The following is a 27265-nucleotide window of genomic DNA, read 5'->3' as shown; positions in this document are numbered from 1 at the left end:
TTGATTAGGGCTTCAACAGTAAGTGGCGATCAAACATCAAAACAATCATCACTTTACAGGATCAACGTCTAATGTCTGAGTTTGTTTCATAGTTATGTACCGAATTATTCATAATTGATGTAAAAATATTCTTTAAAAAGTAACAAGATTCGAATCGTAGGTTACAAATCGCCAACAAAAACTTACAAAGCCTCCAAATCACTAAAAAATATTTTGAAGGCCAAAGAAGTCAATAATGATTCCAATTAGGCTTTATATTTTAACTTAAAATAGGCAAAAACTAAACTATGATAAAAAATATCTAAAACCTCTTCTATCGCATGGGAAATTGAAGCCATTGGTGCCGGTCTGTTAATCAACGGGCCGTTAGTTAAGATTCTAGTTGGAGTCGCCTCCCCGGGTGTCGGGGATTGACACAATAGTGGCGGAAATAGAGTTTGTGTTAATTATGCATATAGTTGATTAGTAATAAGACTTTGAAGTTCAATGTGTCCTTTCAATTCGCACAGCATTTGCTCTGACTTCGCACAACCAATGCGTGATACGCATAACGCAAAAGTTGTACAAGGAATACATTGGCAGAGATCAAAATCAGAATATGTATCATATACACAAAAATCGCAATGTCTCGGTAAACTTCGGCTTCGGGCGGACGATCAGTTTCGAGGCGCTCAAAAAACCGTTCTTTACTTTCGCGAGCCGGTGCGTATCAACGGCTCGTGCATCCCTAAAAATCGTCAGCAACCGAAACAGTTATTGACGCTGGTTATTGAAGCTGGTGCCAGTAACGCAGAACCGAATGCATGTGAATGAAATCAGAGTCATAATTAAATGCAAAATGTTTTGGACTAATCTCATGTTTTTGTTTATTGTTAATGATTGAATGATGTTTTAAAATGACCTGTTTCATGAAAGTGAATCGATCAGACAATAATTTCTTCAATGGAGTCAGTACCCAACTTATCAGTATTGATTGCTGGTTGCACTGTTTTAACGATGCCAACCTTCTGAACATCGGCTGATCCTTCATAAGTGTAGTGGTTTGGAGCTGCGCAATACGTTCAAAATACGCTAGAGCATCAAATGCGTTATGCCCAACGTACATGCGTTGTACTGGTTCCAATTTTAATCAGTAAATGCGCTTATTTCGCTCATAAATGATCTGGTAACGCACACTCCAACTTTTGCGTGTAGCAGTAAAATTGTATTAAAGCCTGAAAGAAACTAACAACATCAATGTAAAATCAATTTCAAAGCTGAATCTAGAAAAGTGTGTGCAAAAACTTATTCTCAAACAAATTTAAAATTGCCAGAAACGGCGATCATTGCAGTTTCAGGTAAGACGAAAAACTATCTCGATTCGGGGTCAAAAAAATGTGCTCTAATTATTTTGAAAACTCTGGAAAATAACTAGAATATTTTCTCTTATTCACTAAAAATGAATATGAAAAAGTAAGTTATCAGAAAACAAGAAAAAATTTAAAGAATTTTTAATGTCAATTCAATAAAAAAAATTTAAAGTCAATTCAATTTAAAATTAAGTTTTAACAGAGCAAATGATGTCAGAAATGGGGAATTTAGTTATTTTTATATTTAATTTTATATTTTATTTTTAAATAAGCACTTTGAATTAGGCCAGAATCCGTAATAAAGCTTAAAAACAATTGATGAAATTTCTCAAGGCTTGAAATGATAGAAAATTATTTGCAGTTGCATTCCTCAGCCATGAAAATTCGAAAAATCAACAGCAAATAGATGTTGGCCGAAGTAGTTAGCCCTTTTGAGAGTTTGAAATGAAATAATAAAACATAATAAAATCCAAATTCCAAATGAATGAACGTGATTGAACTTACATATTTATGAGTTTTGAAACCGGGAAAAACACCAATTTGTAACCGGGAAAAAACAGGGAATTTCAAATTGGAAATCTGCTGGCCACCCTGCTTTCTGTCAGTTTCCATTTTTTTTTTAACAATTGTAACCCAGATGAATTCAAACGCAATTGTTCAGTATGTAACTTACTTAGATCCAGCGAAAATTAGCACAGATATTAATGTTCAAAAACTTACATATTATCGTGATATTCTCGTGAAATTTCGTGTAACACAAAACTTTCATCCGTTTGAATCCTCTAGTGCCCAGTGCCGCCTTTAGACGGTCTTCAGTTGAACCTCTAAAAAGCTTCAATAAAAATTTTAAAAATGTTTATTAATTTGGGCACTAGAGGGTTAATCAACGTTGTTGATATACTGGTTACCGCACAGGTTCATATTTCTCATAAATCGTGTTTGAATTCCCAAAAAAATAACTTTTGAATGAAGCATATATAGAAATAACTATTCTGCAGCAATAACGTCGTAACTTAAACACTACCAGAACCTGACATAATTTATTTCATTTAACAGTCGTCATCCGATAGTGACGCTCTTAAACTACACTTTCAATAGAAAATCATTTGTTTAATTTTCGAGCACTTCATGAGTCATATGAAAACTGCTTGAATTCTTCTGCATCGATTTTGACAATTGAAGTGCTCGAAAAGAAAAGAAATAATTTTCAATTAAAAGCATCTAACGATTGACAAACATTGCAAATTGCATTGCATTGAATTGCAAACAACTCTGAGCGTTTTAGAGACAGTTGGCTTCCATACAGTACTTCGCGCATATCAAGGGAAGAGGAAGTTAAGAAAATCGAGTCGGCATGTGACGTAAGAGAGAACACCAGGTTTGAAATTCTGTGACGTCACATGAATTCTTTTTAGAAATAAAAAAAAGTTGTAAGGTTATAAATAAATGATGTCTAGAAATGAATTGAAATCTGAAAAATTTCATTGTGTTTTGCAGCAAATGAGAATATTTTGCTTTCAATTTTGATGATTTCAACGTATTCCTGAGAAAATTTTATTGTTTTTTACACGAACACTTGTCTGGAGGTATTATGAGTAATACTCGAGGAAATGCAGTCAAATTTTCTCTGGTTATATTCATGGACATGTTATAATGGACATTCTAGAATTTGCCTTTAAAAAACAGTCAAGAAATCCAAACAAAAACCATTTTGAGCGGCAGTGTTATGTTGTTTTCGCATTTGTAAAATTGAATTGCCATCAGGGGAAAAATCAACCAAGGGATGACTGTTTTTTGATGACACTCGAATGCGTTCTTCTATAACAGTAGTGTTATTGGCAGAGACAGTCGGCAGAAAAAAGTTGTTTTTGCTTTGCCGTTCACCTTATTCCCATGTCAACGATGGTACTGGCATTTATGGTTGTATGTATATAACATTTGGTATGTGATACACATATCCGTCAGTACACAGCCGCTCTGTTGTCCAGTTTGCTTTTCTTAGCATGAAGGCTGTCGATAAGGTGCCGAGCAGTCAGTGTTTTACTCCTTAAGCTCATTCCTACCACAGCCTTGTATAACAGACATCACACGACATCCAACATAGACAAATTAAAAAAAGGGTGTTGTTTATATGAAAAATATATGTTTTATTTGAAAAACAGGTCCTTCCCAAGATATCCTCCCAAATAATGCCGAATTGACATACGAAGTACATTTTTCGTTTCCTTTTGTGATGCTCTGTTGCCAATACGTTCTCAATGTGATTACCCGACTGCGAGCGCGGGTAGCTATCGTAAACTCACTGTAACAGAAAAAGTATTTTGAGAAGACAGTAAAAAAGGCTGTACTTTTGGAATGCCTGATTACCATAAATTGAACGTTATTATTTAACAAACAGCAAAAAAATTAAACAACATTTGGCAAAACTGTCTTTGAAAAAAATAAGCTGATATTTGAAAACATGTTTCAATTTATTAAAACTTTTTAGATTTTAGTATTTTTAGATTTATAACCAAAGGAAAACTAGCAAATTTTATCGAAGCTGAGTTGTTTGCTTGCTGATAATTGAAAATCCTGCATTAATAAAAACCGGCTTTTTTCCTAGATATCCAAGCAACAGGTAACGCTACCGCTTAAACTTTAGACTTCCTTGGCTAATACCTTCAAAAAATTTGGCATCATCAAGAATTTCCACAATCGGTTTTTTTAAAAAAAACATGAAAAAAACTACGTCATTTATGGATGTTCCCTTAATACCTCAAGGCGACATGTATTCTTCGTTTGAATTTTTCTCAAGAACACGGTGAAATTATTGAATTTGAAATCAACATATACTCATTTGCCGAAAAATGCCGCCTGCTCTCCCCGCCTAAAATTGAAATGTCAAAATAGTTGACCTAAATAGTTTTTTTAACCATTTCTGTGAATTTTGGTGCCTCTTGTGTATGCAGAAGTGCGACTGGGTAATTTCTCGCCGGGTTCGTCGCTTCCGCGTTGCTTAATGCTAAAACTCATTTAAGTCTCTGAAAAAGTTATTTCACTAGGGACTAGGGGACTAGGGATTTCACTAGGGATTCATAAGAATCGTTTAAAAGGTATAATTCACATATTTTCTAGTTTGAGTGTAATCAAAGTGTAAATTTGGCAAACCATTCAGTAAAACGAACATAGTTTTCAACTATTGTTTTCAACAAATTGATGTATAAAAAAATGTTTTCAAGGGGCGAACACTCTTCGGTATTCGCTCATGTTAGAATTGAAAATGTTACAACGGGAAATTAGAATAGAAAATATTTATTTATAATCATTTTTCGAAACGAAGTCGATTGATTTGTATTTCTTCGTAAAGAAAGTTTGTAAACAATACCCAAAATTGTCGAGTTTTCAGTATATAAAAATAAAATATATTCTGTTGTGATGTTAATAAAGTATCACACATCCGGTGGGTTAGACATGCGAAGGAGAGGCTGCTTGTTTTGTCTATCGTCTCAGTTGCAAAGCTCCGGGAATGTGTTTCTTTATTCTCCATTGTTTCACAGAAAGGCAAGAGATAAAGCGGTGCCTGACTATCTTGCTTCGTTACACCTGACATTAGAATTTAAAATTTTGCAACCGGAGGATTTTTACTCGATTTTGATGCCATGATAAACACAGCGTAAAACACAATGTTAGAGTTTTTTAAATTAGAACAGATACTCTATGATCTACGCAAGTTTTGTCAGTCGTATAATTGTTTGTTACGTGACCAAACCCACAACTGGAAACCAGTTTCACAGTTTGCAGACCCACCAGGTTGACCGGCGAGCCGATTTAACACATTTTTTCTCTGGGGCAGCAGCCTTTCGTCGCCATGAAGCGGTATTATCCAAACCATAATAAAGAAATAATACCATCCCATTTGAAGCTTCACGTCTCATTAATATCGTTCCTCGTTTCATTTTATTGCAGTTCGCTCGGTTGCTCCTAAATGGATTAACGCCGCTGCTACTACTTATTCGGTACACCGACCGCGGCACTTACTGTGGCAGTCCACCTCCCGTGCGAAAGGTAAGTTCGAACTATTTATTCTACGACTTTGTTCTGGCGCAAGCAAGCCGAGCAAGAAAAAAAAGTCTTCATTGAGCAGAACAAGAAATATCCCGTCGGTTTTGCACATTACATCCACCGCAAGAACCGAGCCGGAAAAAATAAACGTTTAACCGGTACGGATCGGAGGTGTGTGCTTTTATACGCTGTTGTACCAGAACTGAACCGCAGAGCACCGTTAGACCGAACGTCGCTGCTGCTGCTAGGCTGACCGAACGAACTCTGCGCGGAACTCCCCCCTTGAGAGTCGACCTGGTCGACATGCCAACCGCGATGTGCCAGTTTTTTTTCTACCGGGTACGTAACGAATCGTATTCTCTAAGTTCCCGCCCCCGTTGGATTTGCGGCTTAAGCCGCAAGTTACAGTTTGTCATAACTGCGTGCAGAGTTTGATTTTAATACTTTTAGATAGTTTTCAGCAGTTCGAGTAGTGCCCTGGTATTTTTATTCTAAAATTCTGATTGTTAACACCCTTATGCTATTCCATCGTTCAGTGGTTTAGGAGCGATATTCACTGCTTTTAAAAACAAATGAATACAAACCTGAAGTTGAACAGGAAGTTGGTTCTCGATTTTACACCGGATTAACCCCGTGGCTAAACACAAACACACTCCTTCAACACAATGCGCAGGGTTCTAAATATGACCGTCGCTTCCTGCCATTGAATTTGTGCCGCTCTCGCGGTCTCGCGCGCTGGAAAACCTCCGTTGTTTGTTACGACATTGCATTTGGCGATGCGGTTTGCGCATGAATCGCTTCGTGGCCGGGAATTGAAATCAGCTGCTTGCCGATGCTTCCTATAATTTCAATTTTGGTCACACCTCATCGGTTAGAAGTAGATTTTCTTGCGATTCTATGCGTGGCGGAAGCGAGGACATAACTGTACCTCCGGCCGGTGATACTCCATGACCATCGCCAAGAGACATCGTGGCGGCGGCGACGGCAATAGGCCGGAGCCGGGCGATTATTTGCTTTACCAATTTTCGTTGGGGTTCTCCGCGTCCGTGTTGACCGTGCCAATTAGGGAATCTACCGCTAGCTACTGCAGTATTGGCATTGCAATTTACTCGGGCGGAGGAGATAGCGTGGATAAAGTAAAACAATGGAATTCCACCTGCCCACCTTCGGTAAACGGGGTCGAACTAATCAGCAAACCAGTCGTTCTATAGCTCACAGACCCGCGGCAGATATGCGCAGTAAAAATTAATAATAACAGGTTAATCGGAACGTCTCGACAAGGCAAATATGTATAGCTCGTGCGGTTCGAGATTTCGCGGAGAAGCTAGAGGCTCTAATTGTTGGGGCTGTGGGTTCAACAGGTTCAATAATTCATCAAGTCAATAAGCCGGTATTTCCTGCCCCCTGATTTTTGCTACAGCTTCATCGCTATAGAAAAAATCTGAAAGTCAGAGGTACTTTGCCGCCCTGTAACAGTTTCTCCGGGCAATATTACAATTTGTAATAATAGTACACATACTCACTATTAGAGATCGCGGGCGTATTATTCAAATTGATGGTTAGTAGTCCTAGAGTTGAAGAGCTCGATAGGCTTGTGATCTGATTGATTTGTCTGTCACTGTATTTGTTTCCATGATATTTTAACGTTTTTATAAACCGATTTTTCAATAATGACACATTCCCACAGTGAACTTTCTCGTGCAGTAACTTTAAAACTAGTCTAACTGTAGTTTCGAGTGTACCCACTACACTTTCTTGTCTGAATTTAGCCCATCATTATCATCATCATCCTCACCCCATGCGTGCGTCGCGTTCTCTATCGACACCAGGCAGACGATCGAGAGTGAATGGCGATGATGATCTAGTAATAAGCTCGTACCTCCGGAGGTAAAGTTTCTGCTTGTGTCTCGCATGCGTATTAATTACAGCAAAATTGATGTAAACACCATGTTTCCGAACCCGATCGACAACTGCAAAAAGAGAGAGAAAAAAAAATACCATCACAACAGCGGGCTGTTTAAAAGTTAATTATTTTCCCTCTCGTTACCAGTTAAAGGTTGTAGGGTGTGTGTTTGGAACGCACGCTCGTTTCCCCAACCGTAATCCTGTTAAAATTGGACCCGAAATGTGTGCATTAACAGTGCGAGATACTGCTTTCGAATTGACAATAATTTATGCCTCAACATAATCATAGGTGAGGAAAAAATTTCGATGGAAAGCAGAACAGGTTGTGGAACGCGGCAAGGGCGACCAGAGGATGTGAAATAATTGTTCGATAGCAGGGAATCGTTCGCGCGTCCATATAATCGTTATTGGATTTTAACGCTGGTTTATCCGGCTGGCCTGGTTGTTGTATTTACTAGCTTCGCGTGTCGATCAGTATTCAACTTTAGTCCGATTAACCTACTTTAAGGTTACCGTGGGTACTGTTTGTGCACCACCTCTATTCTGCTGGCGGGCCGTTAAGAAATACCCCGGGCGCGAAAGGCGGGGAGCCAATTAGTCGACAGAACTAGACGTGTTAGTACCTACATCGTCGTATCGTTTGCATGTTTATTGTTGCCACCTGGAATGAAGTGAGCATTCATTTCGAATAAGCAAATATGTGCCAACTAGGCGCAGGACTGGTAATTATTCGTAATTTAGTTTTCTTGTAGCTCGATTGCTATTAGCAGATCGGAATCCTTTTTTCGAGCCATACATTGTGTTCAATAAATTCAGATACATTTTCAAAGCTCCATTATGGTATGTAAATAACACACAATTTCTGAATATTTTTTTTATTAAAAGTACTTTTCATAATAAAAATCTATAGCAGACGACTTGGAAAACCCCTCCCTTAGTTAGCTTTATCAGTATCAATCGCTTTTCGAAGCTGTCGCACGGATTCCATGGCATCCCAGATTTTCTGGATTATCGCTTTAAGCTATTTCAAGTTGATGATCTTGTAGTTAGCAAGCTTCGATATTATGAAGGACCAGACAGAAAAGTCCATTGGTTACAGATCTATGAATTTGGTGGTCATTCATTTTTAACCAGAAAATCCGTCAAATCGTCCAAAACCAGCCTTGAACCAAGTTCGCAGAATGCACCGATGCACCGTCTTGCTGGAATACATAGTGGTCATCTCCGGGAAAGTTTTCGAATACTCAGTGCAACTCCAAAAATTCAGTTTTATAATAAACAGCATTAACTTTGACGGATTTGTTGATTACAACTAGTGGAAGCTTACCTCGACTGTAAACTGTCCACCAAACCATCATCGAAGCTGTACTCTGGAAACAAGGGACATTCGATCATTTTGTGCGTTGTAACGCTGCTCCAGAGCAAAAAGTTTCTTACAGGAAAAAATTAACTCGTGCCCAGTGTGCCATGGAAGTATCATTTCGATCATTTCCGCTTTGTCGAGTTTTTTTTAAGGGAACACGGAAACACCGTAAACTTTACGCTTTTTGTAGGTCTTACATCCAAAGTCAATTTTCAAAATAAAGTGGACGAATCCAATAGCTATTTTCAGATCAGTGGTGTGTTATTATTTGTATTCGAATCGGTAGCAAGTTTTCGAACTAAACGTTACCTTCTTCGCCCCGTCGCCCAACTCTAAAAAACATTGTCTGCTACCGAAACAGTACAAATACTAATACAAATCATCACGTTGATACATACATCGATTGATACTTCTTGAGTGTAATATTTGCAGCTGATTAATAAATTCGAAAAGACTTCTTCCTCTTGACAAAATAAGTCTCTTATGATAAAACAGACCAGAAGAATAATGATCTTCTCCTAAGCGTATCACTGACTTCAATAGTGATACTTCCAATAATATGAAAAAAACCTAAATTAATCCACCTAGCGGTCAGACTCAGCCTTTCTCATTCAAACTTATTATTTGTAAAAATAGATTTACATGAATACTTGAATCCAATAAAAGTATATTCACTCTTTGGGTTCCAAAATATTGATGTTGTAATTGAAGCTTGAAATATGAAATTTTACGTAATGTTAGTGCTTAAGAAATAGCGAAATAAAAGAAATGACTCTTAATTTCGAACAATTTAATCACGAGCGATACCGGGAACGTTCAAATAGTACGATACCACATTTAAATCATGTTGAGGCCATATATATTGATCAAAGCAGGTATAGTTTTGAATAGTCTTTGAATATCTTTTCTTTCCAAAACTTTTGAACCACATATCAAATTGTTATGAAGTTTGTTATTTGTAAGTTTGAGAGATGACTCATTGTAGTGTCATACTACTTATGTTCAAATAAGTCGTGTACTACTTGAGATAATAGACTTTCGTTGTTTTGACAATTTAATACTTAACGGTTGCTTAAGTTCGATTATAATCAGATGAAAAGGGAACGTATAAGGCAGCCAAACTTTGAAACCACGTGTTCAATCAGCTAACCCTTAACTAGCCTGTTCATCTGATATCAATATTGTTCAAATCGGTTGTGTAGTTTCTAAGATAATAAAGTTTCGTGATTTTCACGTTTTGATACATTACAGACGAAGTTACAGTCCGATTACAGCAAAATTCAATAGGGTGTTATGAGGCAGCTAGATCTTCCATTTGACATTAATTTTGTGGAAATCGGATCAACCATCTCTGAGAAAAGTGAGTGAGTTTTTGAAGTCTTCGGAATATGTTTCTTTTCATAGCTGGATTTCACATTTTTAAACATAACAGACAAAGTAAAAATCCGTTTGCAAAAGATATAAATAGGGTCTTATGGGACAACAAGAACTTCCATATGACAATGATTTTATGAAAATCGGTCCAGTCATCTCTGAGAAACATGAGTGAGATTAAATAGTCTCCAGAACACGTTTCTTTCCATAACTTCTGAACCACAAGTTCAATCTTGATGAAATTCAAAAGTTAAGGGTGTTTTAGGTAACCCGTTCATTTGAAATTAATTTTGTTCAAATCGGTTGTGTAGTTTCTGAGATAATAAAATTTAGTGATTTTCACATTTTGCTACATGGTACTAAAAATCCGATTACAATGAAGTTCAATAGGGTGTTATGAGTTCACTAGATTTTTCAATTTCGACTTATTTCGTGAAAACCGGTCTAGCAATTTCTGAGAAAAGTAAGTGAGTTTAAGGAGTTTTTGATGTATGCTTTGCTTTTTTAACGTGATTTGACATTTTTTTATAAATAACGGATAAAGTTACAAACCGATTACAATGAAATTCAATAACAACCTATGGGACAACTAGGCCTTTCATTCGAGACTAGTTATGTGAAAACCGGTCCAGCCATCTCTGAGAAAACTGGGTGAGTTTAAACAGCCTCTGGAAAACATTTCTTTGCATAACTTTTGAACCATATGTTTAATCTGTATGAAATTTATAAGTTAAGAGTTGATGTTGATGTTTCGTGATTTTTACATTTTGATACATAACCTCTAAACCAAAAATCTGATCACAATGAAATTCAATAGCATCCTATGGGGTAACTACACCTTTCATTTGCAATTAATTTCACGGAAATCGGAGAAAAGTGAGTGAGAAAAAAAAGTTGCACATACACACACACTCACACACATACACACATACATACAGAAAATGCTCAGTTCGTCGAAAGGGGTCGAGTGATATATGACATTCGGCCATTGGGACCACTTCTATACCTTTGGTTTTTCCAGTGATTGCTATACCTTTCTAGGAGAAAGGCAAAACGTAAAATAAATTTTCATAATTTTATTCGTCCTTATTAGTTTCATCATTTGAATATTTTCTACATTTTTGGGCAGTATTTTTTCTTCTCTTCTTTTTTTCTTTACTAGTATGAATAACATATAGCATGTAAGTTAGTTATAAATTTAAATATATGTAGTCTACTTTTGTTTGACGAAATAAATAAAGAAATAATATTTTTCCCTGCTTTTGTTAGTTTTTCTGAGTTTCGTCACTTCCGATCAAAACAATATTTTTTCTGAAGTCCTCGGTTTGATTTCTACAAAAATCAACTACTAGTATTTTTCGGTCGTTTTACGTCTATGAATTGTAAAAAAAATAATTGGGAATTCAAAACTATTTTTATAAAAATGTTAAAATTCGGGAAAGGCTCATATTACCTCGGAGTGAGAAATGTTTCTCACGTTAAATTTACCGAGGAACACGATGACACTATTAAATTTGAAATGAAATTGGCTGCATTTGCCGAAAAATGCAAATTTAGTTTTTTAATACAAAAATTATCTATCAACACTTCCGGTCAAAAACAATATTTTTCCTGGATTCCTTGGCTTATTTTCTTCAAAATTCACCTTTCAGTATTTTTCGGGCGTCTTATGTCTAAAAAGGTAAAGAAGAGAACAAAGAGGTTTTGACCAAAAAATGCATTATTCTGCAACAAAGAGACGGGTACCTCAGAGCGGGGGTATTCCGATCGACACCAAAATTGGGATTTTTTCAAAGTGACAAAATGAATGAATATTTTCCCCAACTTTGAGCGAAATCTGTGATGATTGTGTTTAAGCTTGTGCTTTTCCTTAGTCACTTCACATGGAATGACCCATAAATCGGTGGAAAAGGTTGAATTTATTTTTATAAATTGAGATACCTGAACAGTGACAAGAGATAGAGAAAAGTTATCAAGATATGACTTCTAAGGAAGTGTCTAAACTTTCATTTAAAAATACTGAAAAAAACTGTTTAAGATTCTACACTGAAATAAAAAATAGATTTTAAAAACAAAAAGTGGCTTTAATAAAAATAGGTCATCTCAGTCATCTTTAGTTGCCTAAAACTTTCCCAGCTCAAATTCTAAATAGTAAGCTAGATGAGCACTTTTAAGGAAAAAATGTTTTTAGGAAATAATTTCTGTGATGGATCTCAATTTGTTTTTTCAATATTATCAAATAAAAATTTAGACAATTTCCTAGAATCTATTCCTTGTCAACTTCTCTTTGAGTCTTGCCATTATCGAAGGGTCTTAAATGACCGATGTTTTTAAAACCACTTTGTTATTTAAAACAAATTTTCTGCAGTGTAGGATGTCAAATTCGTTTTTCTCGATATTTCCAAATAGAGGCTCAGGCTATTCTCTAGAAAACATCGGAATCGGACTCCAAACTGAAAACTTGTGATTGAATTCCGGGTGTTTTTTTTCTTGGGTAAATCTAGACATACTAAGTAGAAGGCTGTGTATTGGTTTTTACCGTATAATTGTAATCTGTTTGCGATTTATCACCCGGTAGAAGACCGGTTCTAGCTACGGCCAAATAAAGTCACGGAATCCTGCAGTCGAAAGTGGGAAGTTGGTTATTGGTTCGTTGGGTGACGTTATATCCGCCCCCTTTTAGATATGCTGTTAGTTTTCTTGAAGAGAAAGACTTACATCGGCCTGTCACGCTGGCCTTTGGGTATGCTTTATATTCTTCCTATTTTATTGATACAATTCAGTTATTTGAAATGTTGACGTGATGTGTTACGTGAACTAAATGGGAAACATGTCTCCTTTCATCGCTTTCACTCTCTTTATTGGGGGCTATTGGGCTACTGAATTCATGCAATGGGTTACGGGCGAAGCAAAACGGGAGAAGCGTGTCTGGCAATCGAAGGATTTCATTAGGTTATCTGGAATATAATAAAATGCCCGTCTGGTGTCTTCTGCGCATACAGCTGCACATCTGTTAGTTGGTTTCGTCCCTATGGACACCTGCTAAAAGGTTTGGTAGCCCGTTGTATAATAAAGTCGGTTGCCTCGTTGCCCTTGACCGACCGTGCATGGTTTTTAAAGCTTCGCTTCCATTACTTCGCATGTTCGTGATGCAATGAAAACGGTAATTTGTGTGAACGAACAGATTCAAAGTCGTGGCGCTCTGACCGTTTTAGTTTTTGCCTTTTATAATAGGCTTCTTCTTGAAGACCTCTCTCACGTCCTCTTATAATGTGGAAAGATCTCATTCCTATAACCTCAATGTATGTGTATCGCCTATTAGGTTGGCGTAATCGTTTTCGATTCATACCGTTCGTCATAGCGTTCGACCGTCGACACCTGACCGTCCAACCTCCGGAACCACCGCTTTATCATATGGAATGTTACATTACCGGGGTTCTGTGGAGCACCCCTCTCAGCTTCTGACGATGACTAATAACTTCGTCTGAACAACTCAACATAGCTCTACTAATTTTACGATATAATTCTAGAGCACTCGCGAACGGGCTTTCTATATCATATAGGTTAGGGCTTCCTATTTTCTTTCGTGTAACTCTATTCCCCATACAGCGCCGATTTTGGAACACTCGGTAACTATAGGATTCTCGTTCTGCTGATTTCTTGAATGGCGCACTTTAAACTACCGAGCTCGCAAACTTTCCGGAACTTTAGACCGACCGCCAAACTGATCTATGGTATGCTTCAATCCCGCTTCTGAGACCACGATGAAGTGTTGCTATAAACCTTTTTTAGATTAATTGTGATATCAAATCTTAACACAAATCCTGTACGCGCTTGAAACGACAATTACCCCTTGCGGAACCACTGCCTATCTCTTCTACCCTGCGGCCATTTCTCGGCCTATCTCTATTTTAGTACAGTGTTGTCTTAACCTAATCTCTGAGGGGTGGTTCTTACGCTTCGCCGCCCCACCGCATTTTGTGAACAAGCCAGTAACTCACATAAGTTACGAGCTGCTTTTGATGGTTCTAGTGTCCCTTGAAACCAAGCGGAGGATTTCGACTTCGAATGTAAGCGGGTTCCTAGCCCAAAGCTATGCGAACAGTATGGCTCGGAGTTTAGCCACAACGCCAATGTGCATGTAGTTTTGAGTATTTCGAACTTAATTTGTCTCGCGAATGACACCACTTAGATAGATTTGATCTTCAAAAAAAAAAAAATCGTGATGTTTTGGTTTCAGGCATACGATCTGTTTTGGGTCACTCAAAATGTGGTTCATTTTTGTGAGCTGTTCGCCCCACCCTGATATCACCGACTTTAACTGAACCAGCAATTGGCATTCATCGTTACCACGGAATTTAGTTACGACAGTACCAGTAACGTGGAAATGATTGCATATGAAAAAAACCAGTAGAGACATAGCAAAAACATCATATCAAGAAGACTGGGAACTCTGCCTGCGATTGAGCGACGTTTTCGGCAGTGCATTCTGTTGAGTAAAAGTGGAACTGACGCATGCTAGTGTGTGTGCTGGCGATGCGAGCGCAAGCCGAACCCACAGACTGAACCACCACATACGCACACTCTGTCTTTGCAGCGATGTAAATACCAGCACTTTCATAGCAACCTTCCACCTTTAATAGATGGAGTGCGCTGTTTGATTTGACGCTTGTCGTTTATATGGGATAGATCCAGAGATGCCAGTCTTCTTGATATGATGTTTTTGGACATAGTTAGGCAAAATGGTTTTACCAAACTTAATGTCTTTTTATTGTTGTGCTTTGGAATTCAATTGATAAATGGGTATCGTGAATCCATCAATGATTTTTGCGAAAGCTGGACAGTCTCAGAACATTTCATAACACCGATGTTTCTTTTTAGGGTTAAACTACCTTCGATGGACGTTCTTTAGTGGATTACGGGTTAGAATAACTCAATTTATGCGAAAGGCGAGGGATTTTCAGTAAACTTCCATCGAGAAACATCTTCTCCAGCTAATCTGCTTCAGAACCACGAGAAACCTTTTTTACAGTCTTCCTCTCATTGTTTATATCGCGTTACCATACCATATGTTTCAATGTACCAAGCGTCTCCATAAATGAGTAAAAATAATGAAAAAAATTCAAACTCTTTTTGTTCAAGTTTTCCCCGATAGAATATTTTCAAACAACTTTTATTTGAAAGCATTTTTATCTATTTTTTTGTGAATATCATCAGTAAAATAACAAAATCAACCTGTCAGTGTAGATGATTAGCTCAGAATTTTCTGTTTCCATTAGGTTTAGAGGCCACCAATTATGTTTTACCTCGAACATAATTACATCTCAATGGTGCTTTCAGCACCTGCGAGGTGAAGATAGCACGCCGGATTGCAATTTCGCGTCGGTTTAGATCACCGTTCGGAGTTCAGCTCTCAGCATTGAAATATAAATTTCACTGTAACCGTTTTGTTGCCATTTTATCGCGTTTTAGCGGTACACGACTATGTTCCCGCCGGGAGGGCACAGACGGCCGCGCAGCAATCGAAAACAATTGCAACGAGATTTGCGTACTTGAACTTGGCAAACCTCAACGCCACCATCGCTGCCGCCGGCCACGGCAAATTACCGTTTCGCACGACCTAGGCCGTGCTCATGTTGAACACGTACCTCGTGTTCGTTTGGAGCTGCCAGCGGCGACGGTGATGGCGACGACAGCGGTGGGGCCCGGTTGGTGGCGGTCGTTTAAAAGATACAAGCGATATGCAAAAAAATAAGCAACTTGTAGAAAAAAATGTTTCAATCTATTTTACCGTTCCGCATAAATCCCCTACCCCCTTGGCGCGACGTGGTAGTCGTTAACCGCCATCCAATCCAACGGATTCCTGCACTGTTTGTTTTTGCTGCGCCCTTTTTTGCCAGTCAACCATAATAAAATGCGGAATATGTATCTCCCATTTTCTATTCAAAAGCACTCCGGCCTCGTCGCCATGATGTATTTGGAATTCTGCGCCACCAGAAAGTATCTTTCCCGAAAATGCAAAATGCTCTACGATCGTGTGGAATGGTTTATCGATTCCGCTAGGTGGATCGAGGGAGATGGTATGTTTTTTTTTTTCTGAGTATGGGCGGGTGGGCTGTGGCTTTGATTGGTCCGTTGCCGAAGATCAATAACGAATCGTGGATCCACTTAGCAAAACACACCCGCATGCCGCTAAAAAGGTGCAGTAGAGTTCAGTGGCTTTCATTCATCGCCGGTCGGCTGACGATGTGTGAGCGTGTGCGTGTGCGTGTGCGATGCTAGACCGCGTTTGAGTCTTTTTTGTGCGTACCTTTTTCCGTGAGAGCATGCGAAATCACTGGCATCGGTATTCTTTTCCCGCGATCAAAACGTATGGGATCAATTTGAAAAGCCGCGCATAGTATGTACCCTCTCCCGCTCTGCCCACGGTGCCGTCACGGATTCGACCTTCTTTAAGCGCGCCGCCGCTCGCGGCTCTCATAGCTTCTCACATGACTTCTTCTGTTGTGTTTTTGTTGTTGCCGTACACTCGTCGAAGCCCCATTATCTCATAACGAAAGTGAAACGTGCAAAACTATTTTCGACGGCGCGAACCGTAATCATTTGGTTTAGCTTTAATCACGGCTGGCAAGCCAATAATCAAATTGACGAGCTCCACACGCGGGGAAAACGGAAAATCTCTGCTAACTGCAACTATGCACACTACGCGCTCTGCTCTCCGAGGTCAACAACTTCGAGAAGATGTACCTACTAAGTAATTCGAAAAAATTGTTTAGAGCAATGCAAAAAAGAAGAAACAAAGTCATATGTTACCCGAGGCCCGGAATCAAATTTGAAGCTGATGTTTCCCGGCTGTGGCGGTTGCAGTAAATCCATCACCGGTAATTAAGTTTTCGACAAGTGCATTAAGTTCATACCAAGCTGCTTTTATTTTCACGCCGTAGATTGGAACAGCTGGCTCGCTATACATGGAAGAAAGTGAAATGACGTCTTGCTTTTTCACTTCCATAAAGACGAAATGTGAATTGAAAATACACGGATGGTTTGCGAAAAGCTTTCGAAGTTAAATTATAGGTAGGCATCGAATTTAAATACAAGTCTGAAAAAATCGTAACTAGGTTCAACATGAAAATCCTATTAGAAAACAGTCGGTCGGTTTTAACTTTTTGGAGCTCATCGAAAATATTTTTTGAATTCAGTTAAGACGATCTGCTTGGTTTTTCTCGTTTCTAATCTAACTCAAATCTATTTGTTTTATTTTACTTCAACGACTTGTTGGGCGGTGCGGAGTAGATGATAGAATGAAGTAATTTGAAAAAAAGGACGGACTGCGCTACACACTGTTTATAGGTGTACAGACGAAAGTTGTGCGCTAAGTAGCTTAATTTTAGATTTAGAATTGTTTTCCACTAAATGCATTCATATTTTAACTATAGAGCTAGTTTGAATTATGTAAATTAGAGATCTGTGATTGGGCCATTGAGCAATATCAATATGTAACACAGATTAAACCGCCAGTTTCATGCAACGACACAACTCGGGAAAATCGTTTGATATTTACGTTGAAAGGAAAGCTGCCAGAAATAACAAGAAAACGAGACTCATTCCACGTTATATGTAAATGGGTACTGGCAATGACCAGAAAATTACCAGACTCGCCGCGTGTCACTATTGTCTTAACACCAGTGGCACTTATTAGCGCCCCGAAATCATTTATTTCAAGTTTTAAAATATCGAATGAATTCTAACTATTAGCAACATTTTTATGAGCAGACACAATAATAACTGCTTCAATTGAATAACTTTGAGGCGCGAAAAAGTGCCGTTGCACAATGCACAATGGTCCAGAAACCAAATTTAAGGGGAAATTTGGGTCTAGAGCTCTATAGAAACATTTTAGAGAAAAACTTTCTTCTACGAAGTTGTTACATATGATAAAGCGCGCATTGAAAAATTATTAAAAATCAGGGTGACCAACATTTCCAATGCAATCAAGTATCTAACTTTCTAATCTTTGTAGATAGAAGAAAAATTTGTTCTACAATGTAATAGCTCCAATCATTTTAAGTAACTTTGTAAAAAAAGGTTTTCTCTATCTTTGAAAACAACCGATTTATATTAAAAAAACACATCTTACACTTTCACTTTTTTATTTCAAGTTTCTTGTCAAAACTGTCTTTGAACGACTTTTAGAGTTTTTTAAGAGAAAAAATTTGCAATGCTGACATCGTAAATATCTCAATTTTACTCAAAGTTATTAATATTTTTCATAAAAAAATATGAGTTTTTCATTTGTATGTCATTCTTTTTGGGGCAAACATAAAAAATATCTCTTGGTTTCATTTTGAAGGACATACTTGACTCTATAAATGGAGGAACTTTTAGAAATATGTTATTTTTCAAATTTGAGTAAATTCAATTCAAAAACAAGACGAAAATTTCAATAATTTTATAAATCATGCATATAAAAGCACTCACATTTTTTGGTATTTTTTTTTTTAACTAGACGTAATTACATTAATTTGACCCACAAAGATCGAAAATCGATCAACTGGTTCAAAAGTTATGAAATTTTTGAAATAAAATACATCGAATATGTCCGTTTTTTATGGTCACCCTATTTCGAATTTATATGAAAAACGCATATATTTTGATGAAAAATATTAATAACTGTGAGTAAAATTGAGCTATTTACGATGTCAGCATTGCAAATTGTTTCTCTTAAAAAGCTCTAAAAGTCGTTCAGTTTTGACATGAAACTTGAAATAAAATAGTTAGTATGTAAAATGTGTTTTTTCAATATAAATCTGTTGTTTTCAAAGATAGAGAAAATCTATTTTTATACAAAGTTACTTAAAATTAATGGAGCTTTTACATTGTAGAACAAATTTTTCTTCTATCTACAAAGATAAGAAAGTTAGATACTTGATTGCATCGAAAATGTTGGTCACTCTAATTTTCGATAATTTTTCTATAAGCGTTTTATCATATGTAACAACTTTGTAGAAAGAAGTTTTTCTCTAAAATGTTGCTATAGAGCTCTAGACCCAAATTTCCCCCTAAATTTGGTTTCTGGACCATTATGCAATGGCCCAATAAGGCAAAAAGTGGAACTTAATTCTATAGCGCCTTTCACCTTCATCCTAGCAAGAGTGTCTCCGGAACAATTGTTTGTATGAATGACTCGCATAATCGCAAATTGTAAAAAATTATGAAAAGTGATATGAGTGAAATGAAATATTAAAAATAAAAAAAAAAAATTTTTTTGGATTAAGAGATAGAGGGATTATTCAGGAAAGTCGTAGAAGGTTCAAAAATATCAAACTTTGTTGAACAAATGAAAATCCTATCTTCATTCGGTACAAATTTATGAAGTATGTTATATGGAACTTGCTTAAAATTTATTTTTTCTTTGTATTTAACTTTTGTTAGTTGCATTTAACACGAAAGTGTTGTTCGGAGGAATTGTTAGGGCATCCAAAACACACATTTGTGCCAAAGACCATACATCTTCAAGACTTTTTCTTACAAAGTTATTTCATCTTTGAGCTTATTTTTTTGATAACTTCGAGAAGGTAAGGCTAAGTTAGTGAAGTAATAAGTACTATTTGAGCTTATTTTTTGATAACTTCGAGAACGTAAGGTTAAGTGACTGAAGTACTATAAACTCTTATAGGTTTCTACAAAGTTACTAAAGAGCTAACTTTTTTGTGTTAAGAGATAGAGAAATAGTTTATATGACAAAGTTGTAGAAGATTTTAAAATTTTAAACTTTGCTCAACAAATAAAATTCCTATGGTCATTGGGTACAGAGTTACAGAGTACTTTATATGATAGTTACTTAAAATTTAGTTTTTTGTACTTAACTTTTGTTATTTGCATTTTACAAGAAAACATTGTTCTAAAGAAGTATTGGCACATACAAAACACACGTTTTTGTCGGAGACCAAATATCTTAAGGACTCTCCTTATGAAGGTTCAGCATATCTGAGATTATTTTTTCGATAACATCAAAAACGTAAATGGTAAAAAGTAGGTGGATTGGGACTAATGGAACTTATTACAGTTTCTGGTAATGACCTAAGCTTTAGATAAAAGTATTGACATCAAGATTCTATTTGCCTTTTACTCATACGTTCTTAAAGTTATCGAAAAAATAAGCTAAAATAAGCTATAATTTTGTAAGGAACATTCCTAAAATGTTTTATCTTCGACAAAAACGTTTGTTTTCTATGTCCCAATGCTTCTTTAGAAAAATGTTCTCTTGTAAAATGCATTTAACCAAAGTCGAATACAAGAAACTAAATTTTAAGTAACTTTCATATATAATACTCTGTAACTCTCTACCCGATGAAGATAGGATTTTTTTTTGTTCAGCAAAATTTTCTGTTTTTACACGTCCTTAAACTTCGCCAAAGAAATTATTCCTGTATCTCTTAACAAAAAAAAAGTTACTATTGGTTGTATATGAAAACCTACTGTGAAAAATGCTCGCCGTACTCAAACATGGGTGGATTAAGACCTAATTGAACCAGCAACATTTTGTAGTACTTGAGCTAAACATTGAGGAACATTCATAGAAACAATTGTTTCTGAGTCACCATTAGGCAATGATGAAGGTGAAATGCGATATGGAATTAGGTTACACTGTTTGCTTTTTCGGACCACTGTTCCGCGGTTAAAGGCGAACTTGCGTAATCTGGATGGAATCATTAACCTGTCCGGGCATGTTTAGCAGTGCTACAAACATGCATGTACGGCGGTGCTTTTCACACAGACGGGAGATCCAAAATCTAGTGCTGTGGAAGGTAAATTCCAAACACCAGAGCGGTACACCGGTTTCCCCTGCTTGTCAGACCATAGAAACATATTATATTTGAAATCGCCGCCTGTTGCGCTACGACTTGCCACAGCCCTGCTCGCAACTGGTTGATCTTTTTTCCAGTAAATCATACCTTTTGCAAAATCAGGCAATGAAAATTCAGTTTACTGCATGCAAGATTGCATACGTGACTACTGAGAGTTAGAGTTCTGGTGGGTGTGAAGATTGTTTAGCTTAATTTAGACTGAGACTAAGAGTTTCGCCTAATATTTGGCCTCGTTCTCAGCTCTGATTGGTCGGAATATGCGTTTAAAAAGGTTCTACATTTAATTTTCCAGTCGATTGCTATATGAATGAAGTAAATTCGTTGGAAACTGACTGAGTTTAAGCATTTGAAAATGGACAATTTTCGTAACGCTCTGAATATTTTCGATTTAATATTTTCCACCCCTTAAGACGTAGTTCTACGTCAAATTTTTTCAAAAATATTCAAATCTGTTGTATTTGTAAGGATATATGTAAATTTCTTATTTTCGTGAAATCGCTGAATTTATTCAAGATGTTATATCACTTGATTTTGCTTTCTACAGTTATAAAAAAATAGATTCATTGCTTGTGGTCGTTTGTTGGCTTTCGGTCAAGGGTCCTCATAACGAAAGAGCAGATTAAAGCTCCTAATCCAACACATGCTAGTGTTGAAAGATGGTTTTCACTGTCTCATCTGTTCTAAAAACCAGCTGTTTTATTAACAAAAACTTCTGTTTGTTCCCAGAGATTTATATAAATAAAAAAACGATACGAATTATATCTTGAACCAATATACATACAAAGACTGAATGAAAATGTACGTCTCTATATAGATAGAGGACTGGTGTTCATTTATATATATGTTTATTCCACACAACGAAATCATCGCATCTGATATCCAACAAAAAAGATGGTAAGCAATTTTTCAAGCAGCTATCCAACTTTGCGGATTTCCTCAATTTTAATCAGGGTTGAATCGCTTATAAACATAGCCACACCAACAAATTTTGGCATTTCCTACCGCGGGTAATCGTACAAATTTCGTTAATTTATTCGCCCCCAAACGATATTATCCGCAAATTTTCATCGCGCTAATGTGTCATTGTTCTAGCAGCAGAGCCACAAGCTCGCGATTAGAACACACACACACATAGAGGAATAGGATGGAGGAGGAAGAGGTCAACAGCTTGGCTGGCGGCGCCGATCGCCGTCACTGTTCTGAAATAATGGCCGGCACCAGTAACGATGGTTGCTTGTGATGGTAACCAACGATTTTTTTTTTTTCACAAAAGGTAACTAACGATGATCAGCATCATTATCATCAACGTTGTTTATCAGTGACAAAGCACAATTTAATTGCACTGACGCTAAACGATTTTGAGAATGATGATGATGATGATGATCGTTGCGTTGGTCCTTCAGCCCATAAGAAATTTGTTCTACTCTATGGTGACATTTCATAGTTTCAATTTACAGGTATGTTTAGCTACGTCAAGTCGGTAGAAATTAAGAACACTTTAATCATGTTGGATAACGATACAATTTTCATTGAAGATGCAAAAAAAAACAAACACCAAATTATCTACGTGTCAATAAAACTTACTGGCATTTAACTAATTAGTTGAAAGAGAATTAGATGATGGAAAAGACCGAGTGCTAGCTTCTTCACCCGAAGAAAACATGGCCAAATTCCACGGTCTGCCGGTCAAACATTACCTGAATCTAGGTTGAGCCGCATGCTTTAGTTTCTGTAATTGCCTTCGGATTGGACCAAACAAAACGACACTTGAATTTCGGTCGTTTGCAGATGCGAGAAGGTTTTTGTTTGTTTATGGTCAATTGCACTTTGCGGAATGTTATTTACAAATCATTTCAGTGGCATTTTTCTGAGCTCTCAGTGTATGTGAATGTTGCAGTTCTTGTGCTTTGTGAAATAATTTTTCGATTTATGGCTAGTGGAGGGTACTGGCCGCTAAAGTTGTTCATTACATCATAAAACTATTTAGCGCTGCAGCAGTCTAGTCACATACTGTCAGTAATCAGCAGCACCGGCATTAATTACACAACTGCCACCGTTTTGAATGTTGTAATAAAAATTTACTTATCTCAATCTTCTGAGCAATTTAGTGTTGATGCACATTTCACCGGTGAAGGGGATTCGCGAGAGTCCATATACATAACCGATTTTAAATTGAGAAGAAAAACAAGCACAGTCGATGGAAAGTGAACCGAATTGGTTTTAGGGTACGGAAATGCTGCCTGTTATACTAGTGGCGCTGATTTGGCTTCCCATGGTCGTCTTGTCATCTGGTATTGTCAAGAGTGATCACTTTCTTTAGGCTTTTACTCTCGCTTTCGGTCTGGTCCCATACTGAAGGGACCATGGTAAAACTCTGAAACATTAGTTACTTGCTTTGACAGTATTCCAGTGGAGATTTCGTAATCGCTGGTGGCGCTGTTGATTTAGGCGTTTTTGTTTTAAGTTTCCTTTGTTTCAATTTCAGCGCAAAATTACGATTGTTTCCACTTGGATGCCTGATACGAATCTAATCGATTGCCCACCCGAAAAATGGTTTCTCCTGTAATGCTGCTGTACTTCTCTTCAAAGGCACCACATTAGGCACGGAATTTATTGTGGTAAAGTTCATTTTTTATGTACTAACTATTTCTCAAGGGAGTAAGTTTGTTTTTTTTTTTAATTGAGTAGGATTCGTGTCTGGTTCATAGTTTATTTGTGTAAGAATTTTACAGATCTTCAATTTCGATTCATCTAAGTGATAACGATAGTTTGGTTATTTTGTCAAAAAAATTTACCTGAACCTTTATATATCTTCTCTTTTGAAAGTCTAACATAATATATTTATTATGCATACTATCCAAACAAATATAGAATGTATAATAAGAATCACGAATCACGAATGTCCCTTTCCATAATTAACATGCCTGCATTCACATAATTCGAGAGATTTTTTCGTATGTAATGTATGCATTTGAACAAAATTAAGCAAATTACTGATGAGCTCGGGTTTTGCTGCAGAAGAAATTCGATGTAATATCGTAATCCAGCATCTAACGTTATCCAGCTGGCAGTTGACTTTACTCAGAGCATTGACATTTGAGACATCGAGGATATTGATGATGTGGTCCCTGACTAAGTAACACTCCCGTAAGTTCTTGGAGGAAATCGAGGGATTATATAGGGTCCAACTAGGTTGTTGAGTCCATTTAGCAGTACCCAGGTTTCACGATGAGGAAGCGAATTTGTCCCTTTTTAAATACTCATAAGTCGGTTTGTTTTAACTGATTTTCTTCATTCGAGCAACAATCGATTGGAAAAATTTTACGCGCATTCGCCCAAATACAGAAAATGTTGTTTGATTATGCGAACTATTATTCTATTTAAAACTGTCAAGCCTTATTGAAACGAAAATTACTTCCTCTGATTGGTCGTTTGCTGGCTTTGCCTTAGAAGGTCAACAGAATAGTATACCTAGTTAGCGGGAAAGCCATTCTTCGAACTATAAAAGAGCTTACTTCTGGTGAACCTAACTACATCATTTTGGTGGATGAACGGACGTACAGGACTCTGCAGTAGCGAAGTCACTTATGCCAGCAGCAGCGTGGTAGCAGCATACGTTTCGATTTGTCGGGTGTGGGCTTTCTTCCCCGCGATGAAGCTTTGCCTTATTTTTGCGACTACACATGCAAGTATTCTGTGCTGGATCCTGGCAATAAAAATCTGCTGCGGTCATCCCATTTTCTAAATGTAAAAACAGCTTTTTCAGTGTGAGTTGTCCTAACCTCTCAGGTTCTGTTTTAATCACTGCCGAAAATACCCTCTCTTACTCTCATACTAGTTGTATCTACTTCATTTAATTGCAGAAACACTGAATTAGTTTAGTTTAGTTTGGGGTTTAGGGTTGGTTGAACCAACAAAATTGCAAAATGAACCAGATAAAAGGTGCTTAGGACTAGGGTTTGCAATATTCCCGGGAATCGATTTCCCGGGAAACGGGAATGATAAATCGAATAATCCGGGAATTCCACATGGAAATGACATTTTAAATGAAATTCATCAGTAAAAGGTAACAAAAAATTGTTTAAAATTCATTCTCAATCCGCATGAAAAACAAATGAAATACAAAACATTTTCAAGTTAAAATAAAAAATTCGTGATCGATTTTTGTAGCATAGATTTGCAGAAGAGAAGAATTAAGGGTATTCATGTCGTCAAACAATCGCCTAGATCCGCTGACAATTTTCCGTTAAGCTCAAAAATTTTATTTCCTTCTGTAAAACTTTGCTCAAGTCTGCTGAATCACCGCTGATGTTTGAATGAATTTGGCAATTTGACAGCTAGCCCATACATTTTCTGTCAAATTAACGTCAACGCAACGCAAACGTATCCATTGTGTTTGGGCTTTTAGGCAGGCATTGGCCGCGAAAAATATTTGCTATATTCGGTACGGACTTTTTGGGCAAAATGTTTTTTACACTACAGTGAATATTCACTGTTTACTTGAGCGGTATTTTTTTTGTCATTTAAATATATTTGCTATGCAATTGTGATTTATTTTGAATAAACTGCGTCTCAAATCTAGTTTTCATTGACAGAACAACATTTCAAACCCTTTTGGAGTTTATATCATCATTGATTAGAACGTAAGATTCCAAGGAAGATTTTTGGTTCATAAACTACGTTATTTCGTTATTTCGCCGTTCGGTGGTTTTCTGTGACCCAGACAAACCGGAAAGAAACGAGAGAATACTAAATAATCAGTTCCATACGACTCAAAATAAGTCAGTCTTAGAGCATTTGAAGGCTTACTAATTAACATGCAAAATGATTTTTACTTTTAAAGACTATACTGACTTTAGGTTTAATTAAATGATTTATTTGAGGTCGCACCAGTTTGACGTATTTAATTTTATTGCAATAATGCATAAAAAACTATAGTGAATCATACAAATTTTTTCGCTGAACTCGGAAATCCCGGGATCCCGGGAATCAATATTTCTGTTCCCGGGATCCGGGAATCCCGGGAAAAGCTATTTCCCGGGAAATCGTTCCCGGGATTGCAAACCCTACTTAGGACTAGCATTACATTCTCGTTGTGCAGTTCTCACTGATTATTCATTTAATTGCAGAAACACTGAAGCTCATCTGTCTATCCATTAAAACCTTATGTTATTTTCCACCAAAAGAGAGTAAAAGAGTTCCACGAAACCTTGTAATGTCACTTTTCACATGAATGTTTGTTTTTATTTGAAAAAAAAAAAACACTAGCGTCATTCACAATAAAAATTATATCCAAATTGGCGGTGACTAAGAATTAATTTTCAGTCATTCCAATTTCTCCAAGATTATATTATAAACGATTGCATAATTGGATTACACCAGACTATTATATATAGTTTTTTACTAAATACAATCTTTCACGAATTTTGTTCATTTCAAGTAAATTTAATTTTTATAATTTTTAATAGAATAGTCAAACATACCCGGGCCGGGGTTGCTCGGGATACAAGGTATCAAGGTTTCATTTAAAAATCATCATATTTTATATTGCACTGATCATTGAATTGGAGGGGGGGAGGGGTCAAAGCGTCAAGGCCTCTGGACGTCTTCCCGGTTCTGAAAAAAATCATATTGAGTGGTATTGAGGCTCTTTTGTAGAAACAGAAAGTCGCAATTTAGAAAATCAAATTACTTTTGGAGGTGACAGTTGGCGTCTAAACATCATCCTCGTTTTGAAAGTTTATTTTCTGTATATATGTTCGCCATTTCAGGCTTTTTTACAGAACACAGAAGTCGCCATTTAGAATTTTAATATAATATCTGGAGATAATTTCCGGTCTATGGGTATCATCCTGGTTCCATTTTCGCGGTTATGCTGGATGATATCCAACCATTTTAGGCTGTTTTTCAGCAACCGGAAGTTATGAATGGTGGATATAAATGGTACTTGGGATCGACTTGCATCCTCTGGTTGTCATCCCGGTTCTGGAGATACCCACATTTAATGATATTTGGCCAACTCAGGCTGCATTCGAGAGCTCGAAAGTAACCATTCTGGAGTTTAAAATGGCGTCTGGGGTCGGATTCTTGATTCTGGGCCATAGTCCCGGTTCAATGAGATCAACTGTGTTACGGAACTTCTTTTCGAGTAAATTTTTGTTAAAATATCATAAGGTGAAGATAATACGAAACAAATTTGAGGCCCTTACTAAACCACGTGGTCATATTTTAATCAGTTGTCAAACCCCTCTACCCCCTTTACCCCTTCGTGGACTTTTAATGAGCTTAAAATATGAAGTACCGTAGGAAAAAAATCAACTTCATAAAAAGTGAGTTTTTGAGACATTTCATTTATAATTATA

General features: G+C 37.0%; 1 protein-coding gene across 5 annotated transcripts in view; it reads left to right on the top strand.

The window, feature by feature from the left end:
• The window catches only part of LOC129730449 (uncharacterized), a 185852-nt gene that overhangs the window by 91183 nt on the left and 67404 nt on the right, over positions 1-27265 (top strand). For all 5 annotated transcript variants that reach the window (XM_055689779.1, XM_055689783.1, XM_055689785.1 and 2 more), the window contains one exon: positions 5298-5396. The gene's annotated coding sequence lies outside the window, so the exon portion shown is untranslated. The remainder of the gene's footprint in view (positions 1-5297; positions 5397-27265) is intronic.

The sequence above is a fragment of the Wyeomyia smithii genome, chromosome 3, assembly GCF_029784165.1.
Source record: "Wyeomyia smithii strain HCP4-BCI-WySm-NY-G18 chromosome 3, ASM2978416v1, whole genome shotgun sequence".
Lineage (NCBI taxonomy): Eukaryota > Metazoa > Arthropoda > Insecta > Diptera > Culicidae > Wyeomyia > Wyeomyia smithii.
Note: the sequence above shows the minus strand (reverse complement) of the source record. Positions and strands in the feature narration are given on the sequence as shown.